Source organism: Phasianus colchicus, chromosome 4 (assembly GCF_987193195.1).
Source record: "Phasianus colchicus chromosome 4, bPhaCol1.hap1.1, whole genome shotgun sequence".
Taxonomy (NCBI): domain Eukaryota; kingdom Metazoa; phylum Chordata; class Aves; order Galliformes; family Phasianidae; genus Phasianus; species Phasianus colchicus.
In genome coordinates this window covers 20585732-20609365 of record NC_143439.1, presented here as the reverse complement: position 1 = coordinate 20609365, position 23634 = coordinate 20585732, and the positions used below count along the sequence as shown (strand labels likewise).

At 43.6% G+C, this 23634-nt stretch overlaps 1 protein-coding gene and 1 long non-coding RNA gene across 12 annotated transcripts in view; one reads left to right on the top strand and one right to left on the bottom strand.

Annotated features, from left to right (window-relative positions):
• LOC116238112 (uncharacterized) overlaps window positions 1-23634 on the top strand; it is a 211543-nt gene that overhangs the window by 173552 nt on the left and 14357 nt on the right. For 2 of the 4 annotated variants that reach the window (XR_016465915.1, XR_016465914.1), the window contains exon 5: window positions 20662-20844. This is a non-coding gene — a long non-coding RNA (uncharacterized LOC116238112). Of the gene's footprint in view, window positions 1-12554; window positions 12631-20661; window positions 21314-23634 lie in introns of those variants that run through there. The other 2 variants (XR_016465913.1, XR_004168890.2) reach the window with 2 other exon arrangements.
• CXXC4 (CXXC finger protein 4) overlaps window positions 1761-23634 on the bottom strand; it is a 165470-nt gene continuing 143596 nt past the window's right edge. Inside the window, exons 5-8 of one of the 8 annotated variants that reach the window (XR_016465890.1) lie at window positions 17947-18063; window positions 12400-12545; window positions 9883-10086; window positions 1761-6441 (exon numbers count right to left, since the gene is read on the bottom strand). The gene's annotated coding sequence lies outside the window, so the exon portion shown is untranslated. The other 7 variants (XR_016465889.1, XR_016465892.1, XR_016465893.1 and 4 more) reach the window with 7 other exon arrangements.

The following is a 23634-nucleotide window of genomic DNA, read 5'->3' as shown; positions in this document are numbered from 1 at the left end:
TTTTTGGAGAAAAGGGCAGGGCAGGCAGGGGGAAGAAGGCTGAAGTTTATGGGCTTTTGTTTCTTCAAGAAAAATACAACAGGAGAGCTATAAACAGCAGGAGGAATTTAAGGAAGCACAGACATTGGAAGATCTTTAGACCTCTCCTTTTGCTCTTTGTACGGGGTAAAAAAGTACTTTAAAAACCTAATCTTCAGCTGTTTTGGTAGCCAGTAGTAAACTGAGACATTGTCTTAGTTTCCTAACCTATAAATGGAGCACCTCTTGCTTTAGCTGACACAGGTGCTTTAACCCTTTTCCTTTTTTTAAAGTCCTTTAAAGACAGAAGTGTGTCATGAATTGTTTTTGTTATTGCTTGAATTCAGTTTTATTAGCAAAATGGGTTAAAATCTTCTTCCATTCTGCAACCTGCTCTGACCAGCATGTAGCCATGCTCAGTGCCTGCTGGGCAGAGGAGAGGGTATGATTTGGCTGCGTTGCATCCTCAGAAGGGACTCTCTGTGGCTCTGAATTGCAGAGTTGTCCACAGAGAGCTCTCTTTAGACTGATAGAGCTCATAAAATGAGCAATCTTTGGGATCAGCTCAGAGTCCAAATTACAGAAAAGTGACTTAAAGTGCCTTAGTGATACCAGTACAACACAGCACCTCTGTGGATCAGGGTACCAGCCAAGAGTGGACAGAAAAGGATCACTGGGAGTTATAAAGCAGAGTGCAGAGTTACAAATTCTGCATCAAAGTACTGGATGAACAGGACAAGTATCCAATGGGATATATAATAAGATGCTCCAAAAGTAATGCCTCCTATTTATTTCCATGTAAACTGGAACACATATAAAGGGCACAATAACACAGTTTGATAGAGCAAATTCTCAGCTACAAAACACTAGTTTTCAATACAGTCACAACCATTATTTTTTTGCCACTGATGTACAAGAGCCTACATACCATGCTTGTACAAATCTACACCAGTGGAGGTGACCCACTGTTGCTGTCACCACAGCTGAAATGTACCACCCACCACCTCACAGTGCTCATATCCAGAAATGTTCAGCAAGCATTAATGAATGTCAGTAGGTGCCATTTTTTCCTATATGGAGGAATTAAATTACAGTTCATACACATGTCCCTATCAAACACCATTCTGTCAGAGTGCCCCTCTGCTGCTGTCTATCATACAGCAACAAAATGTAACAGAATATTGGCAAGAAGGTTCAACCTCAACTTCGTGGGCCAATGTCATAAAATAGAGGCATTACTTTCGGAGCAGCCCTCATAACAACAGTATAAAAACCACAGAAAGTTTTAGTGGCAATAACACCCTGCATTTTATTTAGTGCCTTGTAATTGGAGAGCTCCTGAAACACTTTCAGAGTAGTGATTAAGGAAATGGAGACATTCCACTGGGTTACAGAGGTAATTAATGATTGGAGATTATTAATGAAAGACAAAAAGAGCCCTGAAGGAAGACAACATCAGTGAGCATAAGGGAAATCAGGATGAGGAATGGAATGGACAGGATGATGTAGTAGATATCTGTAACACAAGATACAGGAATGTAGTCAGAACATTTAGCCCCGATTTATATGTGAGAAACACTCAGCTTCCTCAAAAGGAATTTAAATACTTTTTCTTGTCTATCAGCCTTTCCTCATCTTTAAGTGAACTCTGTATCAGTTTTTTTTTTTTTTAATTCAATTTAATTCAATTTTTTTTTTTAATTTTTTTAAGAATGAGACTGAACAAGCATAAGGACCTTGTAGCTAGATGGTAGACCATGAGCCAAACTGAAGGCATTTATTTATTGTCTCAATCAAATGGCAGCCTTAGCTTTTTCTTTTTCCTGTTATTAATCTTCTGACATAGAAAACATTTACATTCCCTGTGGAACTCCTCCAAGTCAATCCACCTCTGTGAGGAAATCCAACCTTTAGTACTTTGTAATAAATAAAACATCAGGATTAAAGATAAACAGCAACACATTATTATGAATATTACCAAAAAGAGTGCACAGATCTGCTCAGTAATGTCTCTTTGGAAAATTCCTCTACTGATGTATCTAAGCACTTAAGAATTAATATTTGAGTGTCTCACGATTACTAATGGATGTTAGGCTCTCATCACTCAAAAGGCAGAAAAGTATATTGCCCTTTTACAGACTTGGAACCAAATGGTCAGTAGCTTGCCCAGGGCCATACATACATCTTTTGGTAGGAGTAGGAATTGGAGTCAGGGTTTTTGTATCCTATTTCAGTACTTGAAGCCACCTTTTTACTCATTAAGAGAGGTACATGGCATCGTTTAGGAAAGGATGGTGATTTCCATAATGTTCTTTGGCATTTTTAATATCTCAGGTTTTTGTAGGCTTGAGTGGGAAATAAGGGAGAGCTAGCAATTAGCTTAGCCTTTAAAAGGAACTGCTCTCCAGTCTGCTACGTGTTTGCCATAACCTTAGAAGCTGTACACAGCCCTGTAACAACCTGTGTATCTGCAGCCTAGCACACAATTAAAACGTTCAGGAAAGGTGCAGAAACATGCTTTGCAGTGCATTTAAAGGCAGCTTGCTGCATACAGCTTGGTTGGGAAAATCCTCAACACGCAAAGTGATAAAAAACAACAATCAAATGCAGAAAGCCTCCCTCTGGCCAAGCTCTACAATAGCAGACAGCTCACGGTCGGGTCTGCAGCCGTGCCTAAGTTCTCCAACCTATATGCTTAAGGGAGCTCTTAAGCACTCTAGCCTTAAATGCATAAGCAATCCCATCGCCTGGGGGTGGGAGGCTGGGTGGAATATTCAAGGGCTTTTCTGGGTGCCTAACTGTAGGCAGTTGTATTTCTGAAATCCTGGCCTGCCTGTATTCTGTACAGCATCCCAGACATTTGGGTCAGAACGCTCCCATGAGGGATGCCTTCTCTAAACTACCAGCAAACCAAGCGAAACAAACCAAAGGGAACGGCTGCACGGCACCCTGCCCCCCACCAGCCTTCCTCACCCCCAAGGTTCGTTTGGGACCCACTCTGTTCTGAATGGCTGTTGATACGAAGTCATGCTCTTTTCCTTTTCATGTCACTTGTTTAAAGAGGAATTTTGAAGCGGTTGCTTACCGCAGCAGTGCTTGGGAAGAAAAAGAATAGCGAGTGTATTTTCAGAATGCCCTTAGCAGCTTTCTTTTTGTTTTGTTCCTCTCCAAGCCCCTGCTATTCAAGTTCTCCTCAGAGCACTAACAGCTAAATTGTTCTATGCACACAGCTCCCATTAGCAAGAGGAGTCATGCACATCATTCCCATGAACTACTTTAACAGCATTGCTCTATATGACAAGATGTGCCTCAACCAGAGAGGATGCTAGATAAATATTAACCACACAGTGGTCTCATTTTAGGCCATGTTTAAAATAGCACTGGGATTTTCAAAATGTACCCTCCCACTATTTGGCATCAGTCATCTTTGTCTTTCTGGTTTAAGAAATTAGATATGCCAGAGCATAACAAATCTGCATTAGAAGCATGGGCTTTACTGCTTTACAGTGGAGAAAAATGGGGGGGTGGCTGACATTTGGATTTACCATGCCATAATAATCCACAAACTCTAATTTATCAGCAACGAGTTCACGTCCTTTACTTTATATTAATTGCATTGAAACTTCCGTCAATTATTCAAACTCTCAGTACTCATAACTCATTTCACATCTCTTGCTCTATACAATCTGAGGTCTGACTGTGCTTAGATTCACATATGGAAAGACAGCATGATTTCTTTACATGGCAGAGACTCCCTTGAAATCTCCCTGCCCCCTGGTAAAGGTTTAGTTTAATAAGAATTAAAGTATGTCTCTGACTAACTCTCACACAGGAAGCATATCAGTTTCATGGACTGCATGAAGATCAATCCAAGTGTAATAATAAATATATATGCTCTCATCACATACATTGACACCTACTACACAGTATAAAGGAAACAGAAATACTTACGTTGAGTAGGGTGGGAGGAGGTAAAAACAAGTTCTTTTCCAATGTCAGACAATTAGTTTCTGATTTATTTCTCAAAGCACATCAGTTGGTAAACCTTGCAATTTCATCTTTGCTAGAGTAGCTGAGGATGGCATTACAGAGAGCTCATAAAAATTTAAAACCATTTCCTAAGTCTAGTAGACTTTTTTCTTCTCTGTTATCAATGACAGTGAATGCTGGTGTCTAGATGTGGATACTGTAGTAAAAATAGACCCTCTTTTGGATTAGTTTTGTTTGATTGTTTTTTTTTTTTTTCTAATTATCATTATTAAATTATTGGACTGCTTGCTCTTCATGGCTAGAAACAGTACTTGGCAATCACATGGGTATTCCGTAACCATCAATACCTAGTAACTAGAAAAACAAGCCAACAACACCAGTTTCTTAGTAAAAAGGTACAAACTGTGTCTCTTAACTTAAATTCAGTCCATGCTCAAAATGGCCAGGCAGCCATGCTCCAGTGCAGGGATATAACTTTAAGAGCTCAACAGCGTTCAAGGTGGAGTGCCCCCAACAGCTGAAATTCTCCAGGCAGTCCTTAATGTATACTCAGAATTTTGGGCAAGGAAAAAACAGAGAAGTGCCCCAAATTGTTGCATATTACCACCATTCATCATAACGGAGTCTTTGGGGTCAGTGTCTTTTCTTCCCCACTTGATATTATGTTCATATCCTTTTATCACCACCTGGGAGCCTGTGAGAATCTGCACAGCAACAAACCAGTGAGTTTATGCAGCAGAGGGCTGCGCTATGGACAGAAGAGAGATTCCAGGAGGCTTATTAAACCATCACAAAATGATTAAAAATTGCTTGACCATCTTTTTTTAATTGGCTCCTGATGGAAGGGTTAATAGGAATTCTAATACCTGTGTTAAAAAAAAAAAAGACATAAAGAAAATAGCATAACATGAAATAATTCATATTGTCTCTGTGTAAATGAGGCAATAAATGCCTGAAACACGAAGCTCTGTCTGACTTCACAGCAGGGCCTGGTGCTTAATTGAAAGTCCTAACTAGACCCATTTATCAAAGAAATCACTCAGAGGGAAATTTAATTATCACAATTAATCTATATTTTTTTAGAAAGCCTCAGTAAAGCACATTGAAAATTTCTTTGGGAAGAATGCTGTCTCTATTTCCACGCCTCCAGCGTGAGCCTGGAGTGCTGCATATGAGTGCTTGGAGGAGCAGATAGCAAAAAGAGCAAGTCTATGTGGGTAGCATGGCAGTGGCCCTGCCTGCGTGAGAGTGAAAGGCCTGAAAAAGTATGTAGGTCTTCACCATGGTAAAAACCCCTTCAGGTTTTTAGGGCTCTTGGACTTTAGCGTGCAGCTAGGGAAGTCAGGATCTTGCTCCTCACCTTACAGAGTACGGAGCTCCAGCACTCACCTTGGATGCAAGGTGCAAGGAACAGGCATTCCTGCAGTAGCTACAGTGGAGGGCAAAAGTGGGACAGGGAAAGCAGGGTCATGGATTTTCTTTCACCTAGTGTGAATTGCACACCCCCACTCCTGATCCTGTTCCCCAGGCTTAAGGGGAGTCTGTTATGCATGCCCAGGTAGCACCATCTTGGAATCTTAGAATCACCAAGATTATCCAGTCCAACCATCCACCTGTCACCAATACTTGTCTACTAAACCATGTCCCTCAGTACAACATCTACGTGTTCCTTGGACACCTCCAGGGACTGTGACTCTCTGGGCAGCCTGTTCTCCTGACCACTCTTTCAAAGGAGGAAATTTTTCCTGATATCCAGCCTGAAATCTTTCCCTCCTCTTCTTAGGAGTCAGGGAGCGTCAGAAATGATGACCCATGTTAACACTTTTGTGGATGCTCTTTTCCCCTCTTCTTCAGTGGGAAAAGTTGTAGCTTGATCTCCCAGTATCACTGAAGTTGTTTTCTGCCTTTTCTTCTGTGCTTCCTACATTATTCAGGTTATACCATATGGGAAGGAAACAACTCCAGAGCAGACTGAATTACTGTTTAATTGGGCATCCTGTGAAATAAACATTGTGACTTGGATAAGATTAAAATGTGAGTCACAAGTCGGGTGAATTTTCAAGTGTCAGAGAATGCACTGAGGGAACCAGGCAGGGACAGCAAGGAGAGAGCAGCCAGGAGCAGTGCTGGACACAGCAGCTTGCTTTCCCAAGGCTCAGATGAAAGCTCCAGGGGGCAGAATTGGGCAAAACAAACAATAGTTCCTTTGTTAAGAACAGTCACATCGTCCACCAGATTTTCTTTAGCATTCATTTGCCTCTGCTGTGTCCATCTGTGAACATTCTTTGGCATTGCCCTGGTGTCCAGTCCAGCTCGGTTCTTAGATGTTGGCACTTGGGAGCGCTGTGAAGGACCCTGCCAGTAGGACCAACATCTCCTCTGCACTCTGCATTTACATTCGACACTTTGCAGTACTTCTGGGCAGCAGTTTTGCTGGAAGAAACAAGTGACAGACATAGACGTGAGAACTGCATTGTAGAACTTCATTAAAATAGGAATGCTAAAAGTATAAGTCTGACCATTCCCACCAGCCTCACTTGATTTATCTGCATAAACCTGGTGCTGCATTTAGGGACAGAGGTCCTCGCCCAGCCACTAAAGCCTCCCCACTCCTCCAAGCTTACCTAGGTTCAGATGTCCTTGGATTGCTTTCTGCTTTGCCTCCCTCCCTGGCATAGCAGGAGCTGGCTGGGGTGGAAGGCTGTGGCGGAGGGAGGGTCCCCCTGTTCTGCACTGCACCTGAGCTGGGGGAGGTCACGGCTGGCGGCTCTCCCAGCGGTGGCTGCACACCAGCCTATGACGGTTCCCTGTGCTCTCTGCTCCTCAGGGTATTTATTGTGCCTCAGAAATTGCAGAGGTTGTTGGCTTGCCGTTTACCACCAGGTGGCCTAACTATTCCACCATTCATGAGGAACCAGGCCTCCATTAGAGAACGGCAGCTGGAACTTTTTAAGCTTTGCATATTTTTCTTACCAAGCCTCCACCTTCTCTCTTTCCTCCACATTCAGATGATTAAAAGCAAGCAGGGCTGCTCTTGTTTCTCAACTCAAACCTTCTCTCAAAGGAATTGAGAAGAATGGTGCCTCCAGCAGTCCAGTCCTGGCCTTAGAACCTGAGCTTAACTACCTCAACCTACAGCTTAGTCTGAAAGTACTCTTGCTGTAACAGCACAAATAACTGGCACTTCTCCTTTTCCCTCAGTAGCCGGACATGAATTCATTTCTTTGTTGCCTCAGATATGTCTCTGATAGCTGGTTTTGTGACCTCCCAGTTCTGCCCCAACCATGTATGCAGGGTTTAGAGCTGTCCATGAAGCAGCACAGAATGGATTCTGTGGGCCAGAGCATTAAACTTGGTGAGAGGGAGTTGATTTTTAAAACTATAGACAGCTGGGAATGTGAGCAGTGCCCCCACTCTGTAGATCCAGGGCAGCCATTTGGGACCTGGCTGAGCTAACAGCTCCTCAGCCGTAAAGAGGAGTCGGCATTACAGCTCTCGTCACGGACTGACCTCCCATCTTTGGCTGATAGGAGCTGAATTTAATGATCTAAAAGGGTGAGGGAAGATACGTTCAGGTGTTTGTCTTGGATTTCTTGGTGAGAAGGGTGGGGAAAGCTCTAGCTGGTTTCTCAGCATTGTGAAGTGAGAGTTAAGTACATAGACGCCAATGGTGTTACACACAAATGCCGGTGGTCAGAGGTCATCAGATGTCTTCTTAGGAAAAGAATGGTTTCAGGAGAAGACGAGTTATTTCAAGTTCTGTAACACTAACTGCTTAGTTTTGTATTTTCTACCATCTCTATAATTGTCTGAAAGGTTCGGAAGATACCTTCAGAACAAATCTCAGCAACTAAAACGATAAACTGAGCTGGTTTATTTGGATAAAACATCCATGATTCATTTGTTTACTCATCTCCGTAATGATGCATTTCTGATTTGATGCGAGTGGGGATAGCGCACAATGATGGCAAGCACAAACATCATGCCACAGCCCAGCAGTAGAAGCTACTTTCCCAAATGAGGTCAAATGAGCTCTTGAACCCATGCCTGACAATCCCAAATCAGTGGTCGTAGTCTCTGAATGTATCATAATACAGTTGCAGCACAAGAGATAACTCCATCGGGGAAATTTTCCTAAAGGATGTGGTGATTGAACTTTCAAAAATACCAGTCATTTGGAGAAAATTTCAGGAGTCTTTAAATTACTTTGGTAAATGGATTTGTTATAAATAACTAATACGTGGAAATTGGTAGAGGCTTCCAGTTGCATCACAAAAATGTTGTGAAGTAACACTGGCTATTTCAGCTGCTTTAACCTAGCCTTGGGCACTGAAGAGCCCAATTCTGATCATTTGCAGGATAAGCAATCAAATTCAGGGTAACGAGACCTCAGCCAAGGCGTTACTCTGGATTTACACCTCTGCAGATAGAATCAGATGCTATCTGCTAGTCTATGCATCCTCTGAGAATAAAATTAATTTTGAATTCTCGTATCATCTGCTTGCTTGTGCACTTATTTGCTAACTGTCTGACGGAGTGAGCTATTCTGGGTCAGTATGATTTAGGCATCCTTTATTACACAGTTTCCAATTCAGTACATTTTTTAATCAAGTCTAAATTGAAGTCAGGTTCCAGGTACATATAAATATAATATATATTTAGTGCATACATTGAAAATCCCTGAGTCTAATTTTGAATGTAACTATAGTAGCATGAAAAAAAAATAAAATAGGAAGGTTCTTTATTTTACAGAGAAGCGTTAAAATATTGCCACTTCTTAAAGGCAAGCTAAGACCTATTTTCATATTTTCAAAATCACATTAGCTAAAAGCTTGTTAAGGAATAAATAGTCCAGAGGATAATTGAGACTTAGCTGGCTTAAGCATTAATGAATCAAAATCAGATGCCAGATCATTAATTAATTCTACAAATTATAATGTTGCTGTTACTGGCAAATACTGTAAGAACTAATACCAAGGAGCAAATTAAACTGCATAGTTTTCCTTCCCGCTGTGTATCTTTTGCCAAAAATAAAAACATTGTGGTTATTTTTGGTCCATTACGCACAGAGTCTTTATTTTTAAAACTTGTGGAAGATTCCTAATTTTTAAAAACATTTCCATTTATTTATCATGCTATTTCTAGAATGCGCCTATCACAGACTATAAGGACATTTCCATCAGTGCTGTAACCCACGGAAAGGGAAATGTAGCAAAAGTGACAGAAAAGTCAATTCAACACTTCCTAAGCCTCACAAAAATTCACACCCCTTCAAATCAGTCTCTTTGGCAAAAGGCAGAATAATAGATGGGTCTTGCAATGTGGCCTGAAGTGCAACCATCTCAGACTCTGTCAGACCATTGTGGAAAATGGATTAGAGGGGAAGCAGGAGAGGCAAAAGGAAAGGTCCATTGAGCATTTCTAGCCACCTTTTCTGATCCTACAACAAGGAGACTTTAACATAGTTAGAAAGCGACAAACTTTAGAAACTCTTTTACAGAATGAGAGATCCATGTGGGCAGCTGGCTTTAATGTGTTACCACTGAGCCAGAGCCTTATGAGTAGTAAAAGGCTTAACGGTTGCAAAGAGGTATAGCTTGAGATGAAATAATGAGGTGATCTAATAGTGCTCTAGTCAGGATAAAACCTTAGGGGCAAAATGACAGGTTTTGGACCCTTCCCTGAAAGCTTCCAGTATGTGAACTCTGTCTCATGTCCTGGAACTTTTCTTGTTTTCCCATCGTATGCCAGACTCCAGAGTTTTCAGATCTAGAACAAGCAGGTTCTTCTCAAGCACATCCCAGAAGGTTTAAACGCACCTGAACACCAATCATAAGCCAGGGCATTGGGGTATTGACGTAATAGTTTACTCACCTAAGCATCACCAACTAAGTTGCTCGGTGCAATCTCTTCTAGCTGAGACTGAGTTGTCCTGAAGGATCCAACGAAGCCTGTCACATATGGCAGCCATGAGAGCACTGTGCCTGGAAAAGTGAGCTGTGAAAGCACAACCCATTTCTCCTTACTCCAAACATTCCATTTTTTCCATATCTATTGCACATTCATTCCATTTTCTTCCTAGTTTTAATTGGGAAAAAAAAAACAAAAAAGTCCAAGTGGACCTGTTTTTGTAGGAATAACAGTAAGACATTCTGAAATAAAAATGTTCTTGCAATTTCCCAAAACCAAACGCAGCTCAGTTTCCAGTTGGAATCAGAGACTTGTGAATCTTGTTAACGTGAGCTACATTTCAGCTGAAGAACAAGTAAGGTGCCACCGTACTTTCATTTTGTCTGTATTAAATTTCATCCCTCACTATCTGCCCACCGTCAATGGCAGACAAATCTTCGTTGCCAAAAGAAGCATATAATGTAGATCAGAGACTGCTAGCACCATGCTGATATTCTTTTATGATGGCTTCATATATATGCTGAATAGAGGAATTCTTGGTAATTTGTCATCCTTTGGGATCTCTGAGCTGCCGAAAGGTGCTGACCTTTGCCATGCAATAAAAATGAAACTGGCAATAGGCAACCCTGTAGATAATAATGCATTCTAATATATCTACATTATCTACCCCCGTGCTGAATTCATGGCTCTTTTCCATGTCTGGAGATGACAGATAATACCAAAGCTGTTTTATTACAACTTTTGGCTTCCTGCCAAAATTAGAGCATCTAAAAATAGATCTGTAATTATGATCTGTCTCTGAAGTCACTGTCTGGAACATGAGTCCAGAAGCTGCTGACAGCAGCCAACAGTGGGTACCCAGACAGAGCAAAAGAACAAGCGTGTAAGGATGCTCTCCCCACGGACTTTCCCAACCTGCAACAATTTGGAGCTCACCAACTTCTTGAGAGATAAAACAGCCCTTAAAGAAACTTTCTTTTATGAATTTGTCCATTCTTTTTGTTAAGTCTATATCAAGCCAAAAATATCACCAGTATGGGTCACTTCCATTTTTCATTTCTGATCAAGCTCTTTCCCACTGGATTGGTGGGAAGGTGACATATTTATTTTTTATGACTCAGAGGTGGAAAGGACTCTCTTTACAGGGCTGGATGGCCAAGTTTGTGGTGAAATAGCTGCTATAATTCTGCTTGGGTTTCCCATTATCCTAATGATTTGCTAGGGAACCTGAAGCCTGCAATGCAATCCCTTAAAAAGATTTTAAATATAAACACATTCAAAAAACTGTCCATTCGCTCAGCATGGCTTACATTCCTATTTTCTGACACTACAGCCCCAATTCTTTTGACATTCTGAAATCCGTCCCTGTGGGCAATTAATAATGCCACCGTCATCAAGAAGAACGACAGGCCCCAAACGGGCACTTGCATAGCAGTGCCATCAAAGTGGGGAGTGTTCAGCTGCTATAGAAACCTCATCTGCATGAGACTGTCTTGCTCTTTTGCTTTTGTTTCTATCTTTTGCCATCCATGGAAGTTAATTAATTATATCAATTAATAGAAACTTTGTGCCAAACGACCTGTGCTGGGTAAGGAAGGATAGCTGTAAGCAACTTTTTTGTTTTCAATGGCAGTCCAGTGATGGCTGTGGCAGCTGGGGGATAAGGAGGGAAAACAGTCAGATTTCTGTTGGCAAATAATTTACACTGACTGGCAAATGGTGCCAAAATGGATGCATATTTTTGTCTATTTGTTGCTGTCTTACTAGCTTTCAGATGCTTTATTGAAATCATGTGTATTGAGGTGATTTCTGTCTGTGATTTTATAGAATGCGTAAATGCACATTGATGCTTATCCATGATGGTCTTATCACATAGTGCTGCATAATCAGCAGACACCTAAAGATCGGATGCTCTGGAAAAAACATAATAGATGAGGCATGATTTTAAACAAGGATAATTATGCCAATATAATGCCTCATACAGACTCGCTTATTTCCATGTAAATGTGTGGTTTTTGTCTTGAGTTGTGTAACCTTGGATGGTATTATCCTGGAATGAAAGCAACTGTATGTCAATTAAATTAAGTTCCTATAACAAAGTTATCTGTAGCAGTACGAAAGGCAAAACTTTCTCAGTAGCCAAGCTGGCACTTGGCTCGCAGGCTGTATCTCCCATCTTTCATGGAGATGCTGCAGTCTGCCATGCCGATGAGTTTGCCACAGCCCTGACACTTCATATGCTTTTTGTTTCATACCCAAATGCCCCTAATCTGTTCCCACCAGACCATGTTTATATTACAAGTTCACTGGCACACACACGTTCAATGAGCTGGGGAGCACTCCTCACACTCCACTGTCATTTATTCTGAGGGATGACAGAAAAAGAAAGTGAAAGGTGGTACAATATACTCAAAGAGCTTTTTTAGATTAACAATTTGTGGAATATTATAAATCACAGCAGAAACCTGATGCTTTGCTCACCTGATTTTGTGAAGGCTTCCTAGAAAGCGTGACATGATGGGGAGATCTCGGCACCCAGAAGTTAATGGGAAGCATTTCGGTGTTGCAACAAGGGCAGAATTTTTGTCTGTCAGTCATTCTGTTCCAATCCTTCCTCCTTTCCTGCCCTCAAACAGGAGACAAAGAACTGTACCGCTGCTATTTCAGCTGTCATTTCAAAGGAAGAAGATTGACTTAATTCCCTATCACCAGGTCAGTTAATTGGTTGGTGCTCATGAAGGATAACAATTTTTATTGTTCAATTTAGACATAGACTAGAATAAAACAGTTTGAATTTTCTCAGAACGTGATCTGTCTCTTGGACGAAGAAGCATAAAGGTTTCTTTTGATGGGAAGTCATAGCTTGAGAGAACTGGAGAAATCCTGGCACCTAAAGTCACTGAAATAGAACTTCTCTGTGTAGCCAAATGCAAAACCCGTTCTGTCTGTTGTAAGAATTGTGAGCACTGTTAGGTGCATTTTACCCACGTCAGTTTTTGAAACAGAGGTTAAGCTCCTAGTTAGAGATTGTTAAAACAGGGCCTGGGAAAACTCAGAAATAGGCAGTGCTAATTGGTTGTGGCTAAGAGCAAAAGCTGTCTTTAGGATCTACCATTTCTTCAGGATGCCACAGAACTTTATAGCTTCAGCAGACACTGTAACCACCATATACCAAAAATGCATGTTTTGGCATCTTTATTAAGCATTTCCTGGGGAAATATCCAACCTGGTTACAGAAATGAAGTAGGTGATGAGTTTGCCCATGCTGGCACAGCATACCTACCTCATCAGCAGTTGGCTATTTTGTCTTATGACTACATCCAAACATCCTAAATTTCATCACCTGACACTCTGGAAGGCAAAGCAGTTTTGTAGCACCAATCTGCTGGTCACTTGACTGTGGTGGTATGCATGTGCTGACTAATGGACCCAAAAGAGGCAAAGTGGTGGAACAGAAAGCCGTGGAGGGGAATGCTTTTTTGCTTTCAGAAGTTTTCAGAAACTGTAATTACTGGCAGAGGCTCAGAAAATGCATGACCAGCCAAGAGATGCAATGATTCTGCAGATTCGGCACTTTTTCAAAGTATCTTTTTGTCAAAAGTTTTTCTGCAGCAACTTCAACAGATTCATTTTTTTACAGTTGGTGGAGCTGATGGGATGAAGCCTATCTAGCTTTTCCCCTGTTGAGGGCCAGCATTTTTCACAGTGAAGACATTAAAGCGGTATCAGCATAATGTTTTTTTGTGTTTGGTTGGTCGGTCTTTATAACCTATCCAACCTTTTCAGGTTAGGAAAAATTTCTTCTCCAAAAGAGTGGCCAGGTGCTGGAACAGGTTGCCTGGGAAGGTGGTGAAGTTACAGTCCCTGAAGGTGTTCAGGAAACATGTACATGTGGTATTTAGGGACACGGTTTAATGGGGGAATAGTGGTGGCAGGTGGACAGTTGGACTGGATGATCTTGGAGGTCTCTTCCAACCTTAATGATTCTATGATTCTTTTGAATCAGCAAAACTAACCTCATCCAGCTCCAGTATAAGACACACTTATTCCAGTAAACGACATCTTCTGAGGATTAACGTATGTTGTCTGGAAGTAGGCTTAGTTTTATGGATAAGAGTCATTGGAAATGGGGCATGAACTTCTCTCCAGGTGCTGTGCCTGTGTTAGATACCACAGTCATCTACTGACCACTGTGTGGCATGGATTAGATTCTAGACTGAAGAAGCCTGGCTCCATCTTTCTGTCCCTTCCCCATCCAAGCTGTTACCATACAAGCGGCAGCCTGAGCTTGTCCATCTTGTTACTTGATGAAGCCCTTGGGAAAGTGATGCATTTGAACATGCACTGTTAGACCTGGCTTACTCAGCTCCCTCTGTAAGTAGCTGGTGTGTGTCTGCACCTTCAGTGAGTCAATGCAACTCAAACAGCTCTGCTCCTGTTCAGCCCAGCTGAACTGATCCACCTTTTCTCATCCGGTCCTTTAACCAGCCCCTCTTTTTTCTTCCAACTTCTTTTCTCATCCGCATTTACCAGTCTAGTATTTTGAATTTTTATCCAGTCTGCTTTCATTTACTGTTAAAAATGCATCTCTGGTATCAGGCACATCATTTTTAAGCCTCCATCGTGCCAAGAGAGTTAGCAAAACATCAGTTTTTCACTTCAGTTCCCAACCCATATGTTTTCAAGTAGCACCAGGGAAACATTTTTTAAAGGACAGACTCCAGAGATGTCTTCTAATATCATCAGCAATGATAATCAAAAGCTGCTTCTGTAGAAGCCTGCGGGATTATCAGTCTCTCAAAAGGAAATTCAGCAGCTTTTCTTGCAGTAACATTTATTCTCCACTCTTCCACCTCTAGCTATCATTCACCTCGAGGTGGTGACACTCGGGACAACTCCATTTCCATATGTGCTACCTATTTACATGTCAGGAGGGACCCCTAATCTGGGGCCGCAGCCCCTCCTGACTTTTCAAGGGAAATGTAACTCAAATGCTAATAGCAGCTCATCATAGTTGATAGATTATTCAAGTTATGCCTCATTTGCAGTTGCAAGACACAACTCAGAGGAAGTTTTTTTCTTTTCTTCTCAAATTTAGACATAATTTCAGCTATTCGTGACATCCGTGCTAGGTCTGAGACTCCTCCACAAAGAAACACATTCCATCTTTCAAGCTATTTTGACTAACTCTGCTCAGGCCCAGAAGTAATGCAGCATGTTCCTGCCCTGTGCCTGGTGGTGTGCTGGATGTTTAGGAATATCCACCTAGCAATCCTCCTTCCTGCACATATTCCTGCTGCTGACCTCTTTGTTACGAAGGGTGACATCAGCGGAGCACAGAGAGGCAAGGGTGACAGGGAAGTGAAGCTCCTGAAAAAAAGTCATCCAAATGTTTTCCAGGATTGCTTTATCATCAGCAGTCTCATTGTTTGCCATTCTTCCATTCCTCAGACATATTCAGACTTTCCAGCCCCACTGGGAGCAGCTTAACATCACCTGGCCTGGGGGACAAATGGAGCTGCAGAGCCCAGCAGTGCCCCACTGGTGCCTGCCACAGGATGCTGGGTCCTTGCCTCGTGCCTACCTCTTCTGGGATGAGCTCCTGAGCAAAACTTACTGGCTGTTGGAAATCCCGTAAGGATGGGAATATGACAAAAAGAACAATAAACGACACCTGTAAGGCCTGCTGGCTGCCCTTCCTTTCCTTGAGTGGCTGGAAGACCAGCCTGCAGTTGCCTTTAGCACCCTGAAGAGAGCCTGGGGCTGGTGCTGGTTAAGGCAGGAGAGCAGGATCTGATCACAGCCCTGGACTGGGCACGCGTGTGGAACTGGAACAGGAGAAATTGAAATGGAAATGAAGTGCCCTGGCAATAAATTTCCCAGCAGCCTAATTTTCCCAGCGATGACACCCTGGGCAGAGCCTGTGTGGCCCAGAAAGGAGCGGGTTTTAAATTTTCTAAAATTCCCTAATCCGCTTTATCAGCCGCCTCTCCCAAAACTGCCGCTGCTCCCTGAGAGATTTAAAGCCGCTGTGGCTTCTCCAAGGCCTTTTCCTGATTATGATGTTTATTCTCATCCAGTCAAGACAGAGCAACATTAGCATGTGATTTACCGTGCATGGCCAATTGCAGATACCAGCACTCAACATCTGAAATTCAAGCAGCAGCTTCTCGCAGTAAACTGGTCAGGATCAATCCGGAGATAAGCAGGACGGCCCTACCTCTTTAGAAGGCAGTGGGGGTTCATATTCGAGGTCTGTCAGTCTTATCCTGCTGAGCACAATGCTCTGCATCGCTCCTAGGAATCAGTGCGGGCAGTGACAGCCGCATGGTATTAATACGTGCCCCGGTGCTGGCTTTAATTCCATTCTTTTGTTTAGATTTTTTTTTTTTTTTTGCTTGCAACCATCCGCTTCTCCTCTCAGGTTTCAAGTCTTTGTATATATCTGTCAAGCAGGCAGTGCATTCAGGACAGGTTTTCATGCCAAGGCATTCTTTTACCTAATGAAAACAAGTGAATAAAACATAAGAGAAGTTCCTTTAAATTAAAAATAGAGAAACAAAACTGAAGAAAGCTAACACCTGAAGGAGAACATCTATTTTCCCAGAAAAATGCCTCCTGAATGGATGAATCTTTACATATTTCTTCTAATTTAGGAATGTGCTTATGATCATACCCTAATTAAATAAGGAGAAAGGACCATGCATGGCAGCAGGAAAATACATGCATGCATGAAGAGTCAAGAAAATCCAGGTAAACTTCTGATAGTAAGACACATCCATGCAGTGTAGTGACTTTCCAAAACTGAAATTTTCTCCCAAGGGCTCCCAGTTTGTATTATTAATGCCATTTTTCTTAGCCTGCATTTTCATTTCCATTTGAGTGGTGGAGAAAACAAAGGCAAAAACTCCAGGAAGTTGGAAAGGACTGTGCTGTCTCTAAGCCATGAGCATTAGATGCTTTCAAGCAGCCTCCAAAGGTCAGCATGAGCAGTGCTCCTGGTGCAGCCCTGTGCCACAAGGCTCGGAGCTGAGATGCAGCTAAGCTGGGGCCTTTGGTCCCATTTTGCAGCAGCTGGGAGGATTTAAGCCTTAGTGAGACTGCCTGCTAGGAGCTGATGTACGCCAAAGACTCGTGGGGAGTGGGGCGGTGATAGTCACTCCAGTTGGTCCTTCTGCAGGTCGTGCGGATCCTCTGATACTATATCCTAAATGTTTGTCACTGACTGGCTGTCCCTCTTCTCTGTTTAACATGAATATCCTGTAATTGGAGTGTTGAGATGCTTGCTGCCATCCCCAAGGAGGAGGATACACAGGAGGATCCAGAAGAAATCCATCTTTGCTGTAATGAATGTGTGCAGCTCAGGCCAGATAGGGCTGTTCAGATGTTTTATTCCTCTTTTTCATCTCCTTTGTGGAGGCTCAAGTGATACTGGAACACAGAGACTTCCTTTTAGGGCTTCAAAGATGTGCCAGGTGCACTATGCGGGCAGGCTTTTTTTGATGCTTCACCGAAATTTCCTCCATATTATGTTGTATGGAAGCCTGGGGGCTGCTTTGGTTGGCTCTGAGAGGGACACAAAGAACCCATAAGCAGGCGGTTGCTGTGATGTTGCTAACTCGTTCTTCAAGCAATTTTCGTGGCACTGGACAGTAATTGCCACTGACTGTAAGCCATACGGCCTCTGGCATTTCCCTGCTATTTGAAGATCTATTGATAAGATCTGTGGTACCCAAAGGCCCTGGGCTTTTTTGCCCCCAAGCTGCTGCTAGTGATGGTTGGGATCCCTAAAGGTGCAATAGAGAACAGAAAAAGCTATTTATGCTCGCTGTCAGAAGAGAGAGGGCCAGGTCTGCCCATCACAGCTTCATCACCTCAGGTATCATATTGATATTGATGTTCCCCCGACACTCCTCAGTTTCTGGGTGCATGCCCACCTGCCCCGTTTATTTGCCTTTCCAGTTGTCCCAGTGAATGGAAAGCAGAGCTTTGTCACCTTCCTGCCTTTCCCATAATCTAAAAAGGTACCTGTAGGTACGGCTGTCCGCAAGGCAGGCTTCCTGCTCCTCCCGTGGAGAATGCCATCTACTCACTGACGAGCGGCGGGAGATTTTAATGTTGTTTTGTTCCCTTCCCTAGAAAGATCTGAAAGTGAATACATCACACATCTGTCCCACTGCTAAAGCTATCGATCAAACGCGTAAAGATTGGATGCTTGCAGAGATCTGGAGGGCTCTGCATCTGTTTTCTAGGATCACACTTCCTTTCTTCTCAAATGCGAGATTTGCAATTCTTATCTGGGAACCCGTTTTAGTATCTAGTATTATTGGAGTCAAGATTAACACTTGGAATAACAGTTAGTATTGACCTCTTCTCTGTAGTTGTTCTAATCAGGCCTTTAAAAATTGGTTAACATCCTCTCATCACTGGCTATATGGGATTTCCTGCATCTATTTATATAAATCTGACTTCTGTGTACAAAGAGAAAGCTCCAGAATAGATCATAGTTGGAGTAATATTCTGGACCCACCTGAAAAAAATACAGGAGTCATTTGTAGTCAGAAATGCAAGTTAAGATCAGAATATATATATTTAAATCTAAAAAATAACTAAATAAGATTTCCTGCAGACCTGAACAAACCATTCCTAAATGCGCATTTCAGTAGAGAACAGCAGACGGGATGACCTAACTCTTAGGCAATCAGGAGTATTTTACATCTTCTGTTCACCTACTCACTTTTTCACAACATTGCCCAGAAAATCTTAGAATTCATGTGCTGGGATCCAATAGTAGCTTAGGAAGGAATACCAGATAAAAAAAGTACCTCCCTGGAAAGCAAGATTTAAAAAATAGACCCCAAAAAAGTGATTCTCTGTAGATGTTCCAGAAGATATTAAACTAGCGGTGTCTAGGTTAAAAATATACTATTGATAGAAACCCTTCCTTGCAACTTTGACCTGGACTGGTTGTCCTTTTGTATTTACCTGATGCTGGTAGCCAACGTGAAGCATGACCCTAGCCTGCCTGGAAGATCAGCTGACAAAATAACAAAAGACTGGAGAACAGCATGAGGCCTTCTCATATTTCCCTTGCACCTTGCTATAAGTCCCCACTCTTCCTGTTTGCATCCAAGCTGCCTGCAGGAATGGGTCGTAGGTAAGCAGTGCTGGGTCAGACCATATTATGTGTCACTACACCTCAGTGCCAGTGGGCAGGACCTGCGGGGTGAATGGTGAGCCTCCAGCAAACATGCTGCTAATTCCAAAGTATTTCAGTCCATTTTTGGGAGCCAAGCAATACTGATTTCTGATTGTGCTTACCTCTTAGAGAGGATCATGCAATTCTCGGTGGCAGCTTTTCATTTCAGTGGCCACTGAAAGAAATCTGTTTGGGGAATTGCCTTTCCTTATTTGTGCAAAAATCCTTTTATGCCATTAAGACGCTTTGCAAAAGGAAACAAGATCCAAGGGCTTGTCGAGGCACGGTCTGCACTACCCAGTAGAGTTAGTCTCATTAAAATGGACCTCGTCTCCTCACTGCTCCTGCACATCCTGTCACTTTATCAGAGATCATCTGACATCTCTAAAATGGAAAGCATGATGTAAAGCAGGAAAAGGAGCTTGAGATTAAAAAAAAAAAACAAAAAACAAAACTACAAAGACTTTAGAGAAATGGCATTCAGGGAAGTATGCCTGTATATAAACTTGTCAAGGCTGTGCCATGCCTTTGTCCCCACAGTGGGGAACAAGGGCACTTAGGGCCACATGCAGCTTTTCACCCTCACCCAGGCTTTTCTGAGCACGGGGGATGGCTCAAGCAGTGCCTGCGTGTGTAGCCCCCATAAGAAAGCTCTTTCTGTAAAAGCCTGCGAAGGCCCCACCTCCCTTCTCCCGTGCCACACAAAAAGCGCCAAAGGGGTTCATAGAATCATAGAATCAAAGAATATCCTGACTTGGAAAGGACCCTAAAGGACCTACATCAGCTCCTGGCCCAATACAGGGCCACCCAAAACCTCAAGCCCTACATCTGTTCCTTGAACTCCAGCAGCTCGAGGCCATGCCCCCTGCCCTGGGGAGTCTGTTCCATGCCCACCAACCTCTGGTGAAGAACCTTATCCTAATATTACAGCTTGTGGGGACACTAAACCCTCCTGCAAGACCCTTGCTGATGGTAGTGCTAATGGGGCTTTCCCTGCTGACCCACATGGGTGGATAGCCTCCTGGCATACCTCATCCACACACCCCAGGGAGTATTCAACAGGGACATTTGAGGCTTCCAGTGCCAACAGCAGCAGGCCTAAATGTTAGGTTGCCCTTGAAATTAGTGCAACAGACGTGGAAGTGACATCAATGTCCGGATGAAATAAGACCAGAAGTCCCACGGAAACTCCAGTGAATGTGCGCCAGTGCAGAGACTGCTTGTGCACAGGTTTTGGGGTGGCAGTCCCAGAGCCGGGTGCCCCGGGATGTCAGTGGGATCCTGTAAGGTGACTGAGGACTGTGACAGAAGGCAATGAGCGGGAAATTACCATGGGGTGGAAAGGAGGTGGAGAAGGCCCTGGAGGAAGGATGTGGAGGTTGTCAGTACATGGGACGGTCGCGTGGCCCCACTGAGGACCACGACAGAGATGCCCCTGGGAAGCTTTCGATAGGAGATGTAAATTCTCCTGTTGGTTCCTGTGGGATGGCAGGGAATTCTTTTATTGCTTCTTAAGCTGCATTTTTCACGGTTGGTTTTCCTAGGAGACTGCTTCTGTATGCATTTCCCTGTTGCCTGGACAAGAAGACCAAGACAAATCTGAAGCCAGACTGTTAACAATAGCTCTGCACATCATGCTCGTTCAGGAGTGGCAGGGGGAAAACGGCCCAAGGATGGATGGGAAGAGACTGACATGGTGGAGCAGAGCATACTGTGCTGGTGTGGAGGTCAGCGGGTTGTTAACATAGACTGGCAGGGACAGGAGGGCTGATGGGGCAGTGGAGGCGGTAGCTTGTCAAGAGGCTTCTTTTTACAAGCCCCTTTATAAATGTTTATATATGCATATATTGTATGTTCAGTAGCCTTTTGTACCAGTAATGCAGTTCTTGGGCAGCTCAGTGTGCTGCTGCAGCCACCAGTGAAATATCAAACTGGGGAACCGAGATGGATCTGAAAGAGATAAAATAGCTGTGGTCAGAGGGTGAGTGCTGAACTAAAAGAACTCGCAGCCAAAACCTCATGGGGAAGTGCTGTATTTGCTGCCTTTCCTGCGGAGTACAGGTGACATCAGTTAACAAGTGAAAATGCTTAATGCATCGTTAGAGGAAAAACAGATTGCAAGGAGGGATGCTGGCCCTGAGATGCCAGTGCTTTCAATTCTCAGCTGCAAACACCAAGTTTGTGAATGAGTCTGCTGCTGCTGGGGCCTCTGGAGGAAAAGCCCAGCTAATAACTGGAGAAACGGCATGGCACAAAGCTCTCTGGGGAAACGGCATGGCACAAAGCTCCCGAGCACTTGGGCTGGGGGCCATGTGTCCATTAGAGGAAATCAGAAAGTCAAAGCGGATGCTGTATAATTTCCCTGTACTTGCATTAACCGTATTCCCAACACTCCCAGCATGGCTCACTTTAGTATAATAAAGCACTTTATTTCACCCCATCACAGCTAAGTGTTCTCATCAGATGGAGTATCGCAGTGGCTGGAATTCACTTTTCCAACAAGGAGGTGGTGCATCTTGCTGAGGCTTTGGTCTATAGCTCCTGGAACATTTTGATTATTTTTAAGAGGCCATAACTTCCCAATGAACACTCCACTTCCAGTCACAGAGGAACTTCTAATTAGTAAAAAAAAAAAAAAAAAAAAAAAAAAAAAAGACAAAAACCAACAAACTTTTCATTTCTACTTTTTGGGCACTTGCAGGGGAAAATATTTTGTCTAAATTGTGATCTACTTGTTTTGCTGCATGGTGAATTGTCTCTTTCCAAGCACCGGAACTGTTTTCTTCATGATACTGTATTGCATGAACTCTTCGGAGTTCCCACGTTCAAGAGAGCTGGCAAAATGTGGGCTCTGTTTTCTGAACCTGGAGCAGCTCTCTGCAGGGTGGGCCAACAAGAGGCTGAACCAGCCTCTTCCCTGCTGCTGTGTGGGTCAAGAGATACTGGGTAGGCCAAGAGGTGCTGAAGTTGACTCGTGTGATCCCAAAGTCCCTCCCAACCCAAATTGCTCTGTGAGTCTACGGTCAGCACAGGGAACAAGGGGAGTGGAATGGCAGCATGGGCAATTTGGCGAGCTTTCCACAATCACTTTGTGCCAGAACCAGCCGAGACCGAGTGAGATCCTCAGACCATGGACAACCTCTGCTCACCCACCAGGTAAGAGTGTCCTTTCTCTGCATTTTGAGACTTGGGACAGGAGGAGATGTCTTTCCCTGCTTCTGTTCTCCAGCATTCACTACACATGGGTACTGTGGCACGCCCTGTGGAGCCACGTTTGACAGCTTTCAGTGTTTGCTGGCCAGAAAGCCCTGAGGTGAGTCAAAGAGTGCTCACGGGTCTGCTGAGGTCTGCCTGGACGGGGAGGGCTGAGGGCACAATTAATACAGCAGTTCATTTCACTATCAGAAATTTCTACTCATCTTTTAGTCTTTGAAGTCTGTTCACATATTGGGCTTTTATTTTGTGCCTGTAAAAGCATCAAAACTGTATACGGACGCCGGCTGGTGTCATAACACAATTCCACTGATAAGCAAGGCCACCTTAAGCCCTGCTGAAACTGAAATGCCAGGCTGTTACTGTGGCGTGTTTACTCTCACTTTTAGCTGCATTGTGCTGTTTGGCTTCCTAAATCTCAGCAGGGAAAGGACAGCTTAGCTCCCTTGAAGGCTGAGCGGCACAGAAATGATGGCTGTTGCTGTGGGGGAAGGGGTTGCGCTCAGTGCAACATGATTTGTAGGACCCTCTATAAATCATTTACCAGCATGCCTTCACGGCAAGCCACAGGCTTGCAATTTGCGGTGCTTTAAGGAATGGAAGCAATAACAACACGGAAAGGACAGGATGAAAAAAAAAACAAAAACAACCAACGAATGAAGAGACGGACACCTCGAAAACCCTCGCCTACCAAAGTGACAGCCTTGATTTAAGTCGGAAAGACGATCTCTGACAGCATTTTAATGGGCAAGTGCCTCCTGTGCGGCCACACAGATCGCTGCGTGGGGAGGGGGGCTTGGCCAGCTGCAGGGAGCGCCACAACTGCCATCCCAGCGTCTCCCACTTGAAGCCCATTATAAATCACCCTGCGTGCTCATGAAGCAAGGGTTTGAGCCTGCAAACCTGATTGGAAGGACAAGGGGTTGGGAAGGGGAGGCAACACTGTGCGCTGCTGCCACCAATGTGCGGTCACGGACAACACCGCAGCAGCCACTGGGGACCCGGGCGTTAATTCCTACTGCTGGAGCTGCCTCCTGGCACCATTCCTATGCCAAATGGAAGTGCTGACAGGGGTTTCTAAGTGATAATTAATGTCAGTCAGCATTATTGTGAATAGAAGCCCTGTCTCAAAAAATACTTCTCTGTCTGAGGATGGATCTGGTGCGATGGCTCACCTCCTCCCACTGCCAGGTGCAGCGCTTGGTGCCCTGCAGCACGGTGATTAAGAAATGAGCACTCTGCAACATCAGTAGATATTGCATTAGATGGATGAAGAACTGATTTCATGAGGTATTTCTGAGTGG